This window comes from Mixophyes fleayi, chromosome 1 (assembly GCF_038048845.1).
Source record: "Mixophyes fleayi isolate aMixFle1 chromosome 1, aMixFle1.hap1, whole genome shotgun sequence".
In the NCBI taxonomy this organism is placed as follows: Eukaryota; Metazoa; Chordata; class Amphibia; order Anura; family Limnodynastidae; genus Mixophyes; species Mixophyes fleayi.
In genome coordinates, this window is record NC_134402.1 from 305909105 (window position 1) to 305920271 (window position 11167).

At 39.0% G+C, this 11167-nt stretch overlaps 1 protein-coding gene across 2 annotated transcripts in view; it reads right to left on the bottom strand.

Moving 5' to 3' along the window:
- CDC42SE2 (CDC42 small effector 2) overlaps positions 1 to 10139 on the bottom strand; it is a 71463-nt gene extending 61324 nt beyond the window's left edge. The window contains exon 1 of one of the 2 annotated variants that reach the window (XM_075211148.1): positions 9812 to 10139. The gene's annotated coding sequence lies outside the window, so the exon portion shown is untranslated. Of the gene's footprint in view, positions 1 to 9807 lie in introns of both variants that reach the window. The other variant, XM_075211147.1, reaches the window with a different exon arrangement.
- Positions 10140 to 11167: the final 1028 nt, after the last annotated feature.

Genomic DNA, 11167 nt, shown 5'->3' on the forward strand with positions numbered 1-11167 from the left:
GAACCCACCCACTGGTCCCACATCCCAAGTAACAAATTGATTAGTAACTAAAATTCTATTTTACCAGCAATGTCTGGTACAGTTCACTTTCGAATCTACTTTACCTGATAAGACTATATGAATAACAAGAATAAATTATTCCCTTTGCTAAGTAAACACAGCACAGTACCGCCCACGTAGATAGACAGCCATGAGACAAGCTCAGTTAGATTATAAAACATCAATCTCACTTTTACATGAAGCATAGATAATATTTATGGAATGTTGAAATTATTTTAGATTTAGTAATAATATCCCTATTAAAACTGCAAGTTGTTAGTTGATTTCAAACACAGAAAGCATCGAGTAGCATGATCATTGTGCAAGTTTGTAACATATATGGATGGAAAGTTGGACAAATTTGGCTGCTTGCGGCTCAGGCCAGGTGGCCATATCGTATGGGGGTGGTCACATAATCTCATAAATGCAGACAACAGTCTTCAGAAAATGATCTGATCTACCGGCATGCCCAAGATTCTACCATTTTTGAGCCGCCCAGGCCCCCATCAGATGATTTGCCAATACTGGTGTGGGTGGTGAGAACTTAAGGTTTAGAACGACACAAATAGATGTTCAGCTTTTGAAAGGAGCCTCTCAAACCAAAAGATATGCCCGGTGTAATAAGGAGCATTGTGCTGAAGAGCTATGTTCATGTTTATTAAATGCTTTAAACAAGGATCCACACTTCTAAGGAAGACATGGAACTCCTAAGATTACCTAAAACGGACTACTTTAAATTGTTCAGTTCAACTGAACTCCGATCACCCTGTCTGACTGAACAGAAGAGAGTTAAGCAACAACTTGGGAAGCAGGACTGGCCATGACTAGCTTAATCAGTTCTGTGCCATGCACACACCATCAACTAAAGTACCATGTCTCCCTGCAATATCATACAGGAAATAGAAGGCAGTGCATTTCCACTAAGAATAAATGACCATGCCTGTTTTTGTGTATTCATGAAAGCAGGTGGCTAGCAGATAGCAATTTTGTGCCTATATATGGTAGAGATATATCAGATTTTGATAGTAAATTTTGTAAATCTAGTATTAAGGTTAAGTTTTATTCCACTGATGTACTGGGAACAAAGGATCCTTATAAGTTCTACCCCCGCACACAGGCGTCTTCACATAACACAGGATGGATGCCAAAGAAAAAAAACATCATATCTATGCAAGTCCTGCTGACCAGTAACTACTGTATTCCCCATATTCACTCTCTGAAGAACATTAAAATGTTCTGCACCAAGAGCTATTTTTAAAATATCCAAATACATTGCTGGAATTACAAACCAATAGGACATTTGACATTGTAAACATGTGAAACATATTATATGTTTCATAAAAATGTGCTGTACAGCATTCCTTCCATTGTATTTATACGCATGTCTATAAATGGGACAAATGGTTTGAGAGATGACAGGGAAGATGGCAATCACTTTTACAGAGTGCATTAGCAGGAACTTCGAGTAATTTTGCACTGAATGCATTTGACTTTAGATGTTAACATAGATAGGCCTCTGGTTATGGACTGTTTACTGATATCATACAAAAGTATTCTCACGCTTGGATAAAATGATATTCCCAAGTGCACTGAAACGTTATTTTGTTAAGATACCCAAACATTCAGTGACCCAGCCACTCAGACCTTTGCCTTTTAGACTAATTTGTAAAAAAATCATCAAAGCTAATGGCTGTTTGGTTGTAATGCTTCCAGACTATTTACACTAATTGTGAATCATTATTAAATAAGCCTTCAATTTGGGGAAAAAACAAAAACATGTTTCTATGTATCGTGTATTGCAATATCCTGTCTGTCTTCATACCGTGGTCAGTATAATAATAATTACAAAACCTTAGGAGCAATTTCAAGTTTTTAACCTACTCTTCATGAGTGTAATATACATATAAAACAGACTGAAAAAAATGGATGAAAAATAACGAAAAATAATGCTTATGTTATGATCCCTGTGTTTCTTTCAGGAAAAAGAGGGTTTCATTGTGAATTTCCTGAAGCTGCATTTGTCATCTCTGCAAGTGGTTTTTCTATTCATTTAATTTAATGAAATCCAGACGAACGCATCAAATAAGACCAGTTTCATAATTCAATGCAAAAGGCCCATAATAGGTCTACGAAGGACGTGTTACAAAACAAATCAAAAAATGACAGAAAACTATATAACCTTACTATCATAGACTGAAATTCAAGGGTAATGTAATGAAAGTCTCAATAGAATAATTTGTCTTCAATCATAGGGTTCTATTTAATAATCGGTGAAGAGCTTTAGTAACGTCACATCAGGATGGTCTCTCTCAATGCAATCCAGCTGGATTCCTCATGGGGAAAGTACTTTCTCTAGTCGCCAGCAGCGATAGACTGCAGGTGAAGAGGGAAAATGTTGAGGGGGGGGCTCACACAGCCAGCATAGTAAATGGAAGCAGTGCTTCTTTACGCAACGCTGTGATTTGCAGCGATATATATTGATGGCTACTGCACTGGGGTCATAAAGAGACCCCATAATGTTCATTTACACTATTAATATTAAACTAAAATTATTATTACATTTTCTTTATCTCAATTTCCTTCCAGTTTACAAAGGGCTGAAAGATATACATCTGTGTTCTACATACCAAGGTGAAGTTGTAATTGCGTTGTGATACACACCCTGCAAGGTCAGACCTACCTACAAAAGGCATTTAACATATTAATGTAAAGTCTATAAAGTAAACAGTACTGAATCATATGCACAGGATTTGTTTCTTCAGTGCCAATGATATTACACAGTGTTGTACAAAGAATATGTTTCATATCAGTCGCTGCCCAGTGAAGTTTACAGTCTAATTTTCTACCACATATTTAAAAAACACAAAACACACACACACACACACACACACACACACACACACACACACACTAGGGTCCATTTTGTCAGAGGTGAACTAACCTACAGGTATGTTTTTGGACTGTAGGGGGAATCCAGAGCACTCGGAGGACACCCATGGAAACATGGGTAGAGAAACAAAAAAAAATAAAAGCACAACACAGACAGGGATCTGGTCAGAATCAAACCCATAACCTTAGCGCTGTGAGGCAACAATGCTAACCACTGTGCAACCAAGTCAATTTCAATCACCTGTCTTAATATTTTGTTAAAGTAGGCCTGTCACGTTAGTACATTTTTTTAAATTTAACCCATCATAAAAGTACAGAGCGACTGATAACAACCACCCCCATATGCCAATTGATAAAAGGGACACAATCTGCCTCTTCGTAGTCTTCGTTGATCCCCCTTCCCCACACCAATGGCACTAAGCAGCTCCGAGAGCAGGGACATGAAGGAGGGCTGTTGTACTGGTGAGGTAGTGGACTGCATGCAAAGACTCTTGTATGCTAATCAGTTTTGAGTAATTGCTTGGCTGAGCTGCCACTCCCAGAACAGCACTTCCTGAATGTTACTACTCAGTACGCTTTAGCACCAGATGTGGTAAAATACAGAAGGGAAGGTGTCCCGTTTCCCCTACAGACAGTGAGGGCAGCCAGTTCATAGGATCAACCAATATTTTTGAAATGTTGACCTTCGATTCATTAGGAACAAATTACATTACCAAGACAAGAGGCACCTTACAATATTCATGGATGGGCCACATCTCATCTGTCTAGACCAGTGGTGGGCAACAAGTGGTGAGCCGGGCATCGAGTCTTCACCTGCGGCCCCTAGTCTGCTTCTCCCGATCTCACTTGCAAAGCAAAAGAGCAAGCAAAGAGCATGAGCAGCTGGCTTCTCTGTCATGCGACCTCCTCTGCACACTGCACTGCGCCCCCATAGAGTGTAAGCCTGCGAGCAGGGCCTTCTTACAACTTTGTCTGTATTACCCAGTATTGTATATTACTGTGTTCGTCCCCAATTGTAAAGCGCTACGGAATTTGCTGGCGCTATATAAATAAACGAGGATGAAGAAGGTCACGTAGCACAACCGATCAGAGGAGGAGTTACTGCACTGCCTTCTGGACAACATCCCCTCCATCCATCTGTGGGCTCTGGCTGTGCAGGTAAGTATGTAGAGGTCCGTGGGGATATCCGAGTGGCAATGGGGTCACGTGGGGGCGTTTTGTGAAAAGTAAGAGGTTGAGAGAATGTGGTGATATTTTGGAGCAGGTGGGCATGGGGTGCATTTTGGGATGAGTGAAATGGGGGTGCCGAAAGTGGTTTTGAAATTAATAGGTAATGTGCATCCTTTTAGAGGTTGGAAGTAATGTGGTTTTGCAGTTGGCTGTGCCCTTTTTTGTCTGCTGGTAAACAACTATTGGGCACTATGCTTTCCTAGCAAATTAATAAGCTGCATATTTATATATATTAATTCAGCTCACAAAATAGCCACCTAAATTGTGTGTACAAAACAGGAACATTTTAAGAATTTCTATAATAAATGATAGTCATGCTAACTAGTCCACCTTAATATTACATACTGGTAATTTACATATACATAACCCGTCAATACATATATGTAAGTAACAATTAAATGCCATTATCTCACTTGTTTACATTTTTTTGTGATAGAGTCATATAATACTTGTACAGTATTGGAATGAAAAAGATTACAGACTTTAGCTATAGAAGGATATCAAAAGGTTGAAACAATCCACCCATCTGATGCTCGCATGGCATAGAGTATATACATTGCAGTTTCTGACTCATACATAGTGTATTGTGGCCCTGTTGTAAATGGATGCCCATAAACACAGCAGCAACCACACCCTATGACATTATTTACAACAGGTTTCTATTTGCTTTTTTTTTTTTTTTTTACATTGGCAAATACTAAACTTGCCAGCTAGTGACAAGTTTTTTTTATTACCAGATAAGACATTCACAGATTATTGTTTATTCCAGGCAAACAGGATCTGTTACGATCTTTCCTACAGAACTTGTACAGAGTTAAACTATCATTATAGTAGAATTATAATTACTATATAATATACTACACTCCTTTATAGGTATGGAGCCCAGAATAAGATTACTACTGTCAGACTAGCTGATGGAATGCAGAGTTCTACAGGTCCATTCTTAACTCCTAAACCCTAACTGTACAGGTTTGGGATCATCTGTTCAGAATGTTTGGTACAAAGGAATTTCCGCATAAGATCCATTTAAAATCTACCCAACTTCCACTGATATTTCCCACCCAATAGAATTGTTTAGCAGTGCCCCTCACAGTGACTGATTAAGTCTCAGTGTATATAAAAAGTATGTGTTTTTGAAACATCCTGTGTTTCTGGATAAGAGATCCAATACCTGTATATAAAAAAGCAATATGGTAACAATATTTAGAGCAGAAATTATCTGTCCTATTATATGCACTGTCGTATTATCACCCACTTACTAGAAAATGCATACACTACTATAGTGCACTGTCTTCATACCTACAGCTTAGACCAAAACTGGCAACATTACTTTATTTAAAAAACAAAAGGCTAGATATAATGGAATTAATTTGCAATGCCCTTTGAGCAGAGCAAACACATGGGTGTAAGTCAGGGTTACTATTTATAATGAGGGAGTGTCGTACTGCACTATTACTAGTGCTAAGTATGAGTGGAAAATCAGTAGAGACTTACCATAAATATAACATTACAGAATAACTTCATTTAAAAAAATAAATAGAACAAAAACAGTCTTGGACCGCCCTCCTTTAACTAAACAGAAGAACGTACAGGAATCCTTGTACGGGCTGTGAGTCACCTAATCAGCTTCTAACCAACAACTCAGTCAGACAGGCAGTGACCGGGCATAGTACAGAATACAAGTAAGGAACCACTTTCTTATAGCACTCCAATGTATTTTACTGAGCATTAACTCTCCTGAACACTGTAGATGACAAACAAATTCACTCGAAGCAAAGCGAACGTTTGCCAGAAAGTGTATAAATACAGGTCCATCTGCTTACATCGTTTTTTTGATCCATCAGTCAAAACGTGTCTAATATGCCTTAAGCCTAAAATAACACCTGTGTGCATGAGTCTGTAGAAAGTTTTTTAACCACAAGACCAACTCACTTTCATTAGCATGTCTCACGGGGCTGCTTTAGATGACCCACGATGTCATGCTTCTCCCTGGAAGCATTTGGCGGCGCTATATTCCGTCGTTAAACATGGGTGGATATTTTGTATACACAATTAGATACCTACACAGCTTCCCAATCTGTCATTCTCTCCCCACACTGTTTATGCGCTGCTACCGGGTATCACAGGACTTCCTTTAAGAGGCAAGCAGACTGTGCGACATCACTGTTGGAGCAGAATCCAAAGTTACAATGACATAGGTATGAAGTGAAGAAGCAAATATTTTTCTATGGGGCACATTTATCAATGTTCACATAAAGTGAAAAATAGTTTTCAATCCTTATCGCATTGATAAGGATTGAACTATTTCTCAAATTTTTGTAGAACCCAACACAGAAACAACAGTTCCAATAAACTGCTGTTTCTGTTATAAAAACAAAAAAACAAAAACACTTACCCCGCCTCTTCGGAATGCGCTGTCTTCGGATCTCCTTCTCTTCTTGCTGCAATTGCGCATGTGCAGTTCGAAGAACAAAGATCTTCGCTCTGTCTCTGCAACTATAGTTGGAGAGACAGAGCGGTGAGTGACAGGGAGGGATCATGTGATACCACCACACATGCGCTGTGAAGCTCTGCTCTTCGGAGCAGACCTGACAGCACTGAAATTTTTCAATTATGTTAATGTACGGCTGGCGTACATTAACATGACAAGTTTCCGAAAAAAAAAAACTATTTTTCGGAACTTGTTAGATTGCGAAAGGGAGCAGTCACCATACTATTGAATGGTGACTGCTCCCAAAAACAAAGCAGAATGCAAAGCAGCAGATATCCACGATATCTGCTGCGATGCACCGTTCTTAAATATACGGGACACACAGAGAGCCGTACATTTTACGGTAAGTGCACGATAGTGCACCATCACTATTTGTTAAATATGCCCCTATATATCATAGGGTAAAACTTACATACAGCCATTTCAAAAATATTCTGTGCAAATAAGATTTTTTGTGGAGACAAATTAGTAGAGTATCAGCCAACACTTGACTGCTCAGGACTATTAAAATTAATTTCCTTAAGAAATACATTTTGATATTCAGAACTATGACAAGACTCTCAATACATGCAGATAAACTCATTTCTCGTACTCACCATAAACTTAATATAGACTGATAAAAGATTATATTGATTTTTGGATGGTCCATTGCTCAAAACATAGAACATCAGTATCATCTGCTCTTAGACTGAAAGAAGGACCTTCATTTCCTGTGCCTTAAATTATGCTCATGTATTGAAATCAATTTAGGTTAGTTTCATCTACTAGCTTATCTATGTGGTGGTGCTTTATCAATAATAAGAAAAATATTCTGTCTTAAATTTGCTACCTCACAATCCCTTTCAGGCACATTCCTCAAGTATTTAAAAAATTGTAAGAACTTTGTTTGCATTTACTATCTTAAATTTTATTTTTTTTAACATACTTTCTGTATCCTTTTATTTATATACACTATAGGGCACAACAAGTGGTGGATTATTATCTATAATATATGGGTGCCTTCCCAAGTCCCACAGGAAGAGTTGGGACAATTATATTTGGTAACCTTTGGAGAATTTATGTTGCTCCAAGTCCTTATATTTGATTCCCTTTATACATTTCTTTGCCCGCTAACTAATATGTTATATGGAAATATCTAACTCAACTAGGAGTAATATATCAGCTCATGTGATGTGCTGTAGTGGCATAAGAGAAAACATGAGGGATGGTCAGCACGGTGGCTTAGTGGTTAGCACTTCTGCCTCACAGCACTGGGGTCATGAGTTCAACTCCAGACCATGGCCTTTTCTGAGTGGAGTTTGTATGTCCTTCCCGTGTTTGCGTGGGTTACCTTCGGGTGCTCCAGTATCCTCCCACACTCCAAAAATATACTAGTAGGTTAATTGGCTGCTAACAAATTGACCATAGTCTGTGTGTGTGTGTGTGTGTGTGTGTGTGTTAGGGAATTTAGACTGTAAGCTCCAATGGGGCAGGGACTGATGTGAGCGAGTTCTCTGTACAGCGCTGCGGAATTAGTGGCGCTATATAAATAATAATAATAATAATGTGAAGATCCTATGGTAAATTTTAAAGTTACAAAAAGGGAAGCTTTGAAATTGAAGTGTCCTTAGAAGGAACAGGGTAGATGAAATAGAAGGGAACAGAAATAAAACACTGAGCAAACACTGTCCAAATCACAAAAGCAGTCTTAACACGACACCAGGCAATTCCTCCTATACGGCCACCTTATACATATGTATACCACAGTCAGACAGCCTACACTACGTGAAATTAAAATTCATCTTTGCATATTACAAGCTGCAGATTCTGAAAATTAAAATAAGACAATATAATTTCCATAGTTTCGTTGGGAACATTATGTCACACCCACAACTTAGCAATGACAACTATTTACCATGCTTACACCCACAAATCTGGTTTACTACTATACATATGCAGCATAGCTACACAGTGGAGATACTGCACCTGAACAAAGCACCAAAATAGCCCTGAAATGGTCTTTTATTTTATTCTCATATTGCATATACTAGTGGTTGCAAGAGCAGTTGCCATTTCTATGGGGGGGGATATTATAAATAAAAAAAAAATGATAGCATCAACATATTGTTAGTCTTCAAAATAGGCACTAGAGTGACTGGTGTATTGCTACATATATCAATATAAAAATCACATGCAACTAGGTAATAGAATAGCTCAACATAACCAATCCATTAGAGATCAGTACACAGTCTACAGCAGAAAATGACTATGCTTAAGAAAAAAAAACACCACCTACACAACATACTGTAATTGGTTTGTATTACTGATGTGTGTAACAATACAGGGCTGCATGGGGGTTGTGTATGCAGCAGCTGGAAAATGTACAAGTGGTAGATCTAGAGATAGTGACATACAAGACAATTCAGCTGAGGCTCATATCAGCACACTACAGTCAGCAGGTGGAAACATCAGGAAACCACAATTTGCTTTCAGAAAATTGTAAATAAAATAAATATACTGTATACAGAATAAAATTCCAAAAACTGAACAAATATATCACCCGTTTATATTTCAAGACTAGAGAATCCACAAAGTGTACTTTGACAGCCAGAGTCCACTACAATGGGTGTTTTGTTATAAAGCAGTGATATACCCTCAGGCTTCTTCTATCAAGCACCCCAATGATGTTATATAAATAAAAATCCGGTATCACCAGACATGACATCTCTCTGCAGTGCTGTAGGATGATTTCTCATCTGCCTGCTAGCCATCTTTCATCTCACTAGATATGGTGGGGGGACATAAGGATGACCCACTTTGACACATACCACCAAATCTGCTAGCAAATATCATATAACTTGATCATAATCCGCAATCCCAGCACTGTTTCATTTAAAAAAAGAATGACAATCACCTTATGCAATTATTACTTTTTTTTATATAGGTTTAGCTTTGTAGGTTAAAGAGAAAAAAATCTATATATAAGAGAGAAAATAAAGGCATTCTGTCAATCTGTGCGCGCTAACATGTTCTCATCAGCCAGCTGTAGGCAGTGACATGCCCCCAGTACCGGCTGGTACATAGTATTCTAGTGATGAGCTGGGTGATGCATTCCCAGGGAAGCTCCTCACTAACAGAATGCTCGGAAAGGCTCAGTAGCATTAAGGGAAATGCTGCACTCACCAGTCTCCTGCGGTCCTGTCCTCAGCCGGCCGGGATCAGTATCTCCCCTGTGCTGGTGATGGATGTGGGGGGGGATTCCCTCCACCACTCCCGGTTCTCTCCCTCCAGAAACCCACCTCTGTCCAGCTCACCTCCCTTCTTTCCGGGACAAATATCAGTAACCGAGCAGAACCAGCCACAGACTCCGTCGGAGAATAAAGAAGTTATTTGAGCTATCTAGAGGGTGGAATGAGAAAAAGGAAGTGAAGATGGCTGCTTCTGGAGGGGAATTGAATGGCCTGAAATATCCCCCTCCCTCAGCGTGAGTCAGTGAGCGATCACGGCTGCAGAGCTGGGAGGAGACAAAGCAGAGGCCGGGGCTGTAACATCTCACCCTCTGCACTACACCGAGCGGCCACAGGGGGCGACATAGAGACAGCGCACTGAACAAGGGGACCAGCTCCAACCCGCTCCCTCCCCTTTATTCTAACAGGAGAGACCACTATACTATCAACACTTCATTGTAGGTGGGAAATTAGCAAAGGATCTGTGTATTAATTCAGTTAATAAATCTATTCAGAAATTCAGTTAATTATTTTTATGTGATTGTGCATAGTTTTATTTTGGGGTTGTATGTAAAAACTGATATTTATTGGTAACATAGGGTTTTCATGTTTGTTTTAAACATATAGTTCTCTAAAAATATACCTCATTTTGAGCAAAAATAAAAGTGAAAGCAGTTTTTTGAGTTTATATGATGGAGATTGGGTTTTGGTAGCTCCAGACTGGACATTAAAGTTACCAGGGGTTTTAGAATTGGACTCACAGCCAAAATGGGCCATCTGTTGTACAGGAGAAAATAACGAGGGGCCTAATTTATTAAGGGACGCAAAACAAACATAAACAGCTGTTTTTTTTATTGTTTTGTTTTTAAACGTACGTAAATAAGGCATCCGTATTCAGTAAGGAGCAGAGCCGAAGAAACATCTCTTGTTGAATGCGGCTATAGGTATACTCTGCTGTGAGACAACACACTGCAGGATAAGTCCAATACCTATATGGAGTATAAAGTCCCATAAAAACGCACAGGAAAAAAAGAAATATTTTCATCTGTTAATAATATAGTCATCAATGACAAAACATTAAACAAAAATTTAATTATTTCAGATTTTTGTTTTCCCATAAAATCCAATTTTACAGCTGCTGCTGATGGCAAACAGATGTCCTAACATGCATACACGACCATCATCACTATCACTCAGCACTTACACCTGTAGCTGGTACATGTGATACCACAGAAAAACGTACTTTAGCGATGCCCAAAGCTTGAATCGGACACTGCTGCGGGGGCACGAGCATGGTACACCCTTACTGTAC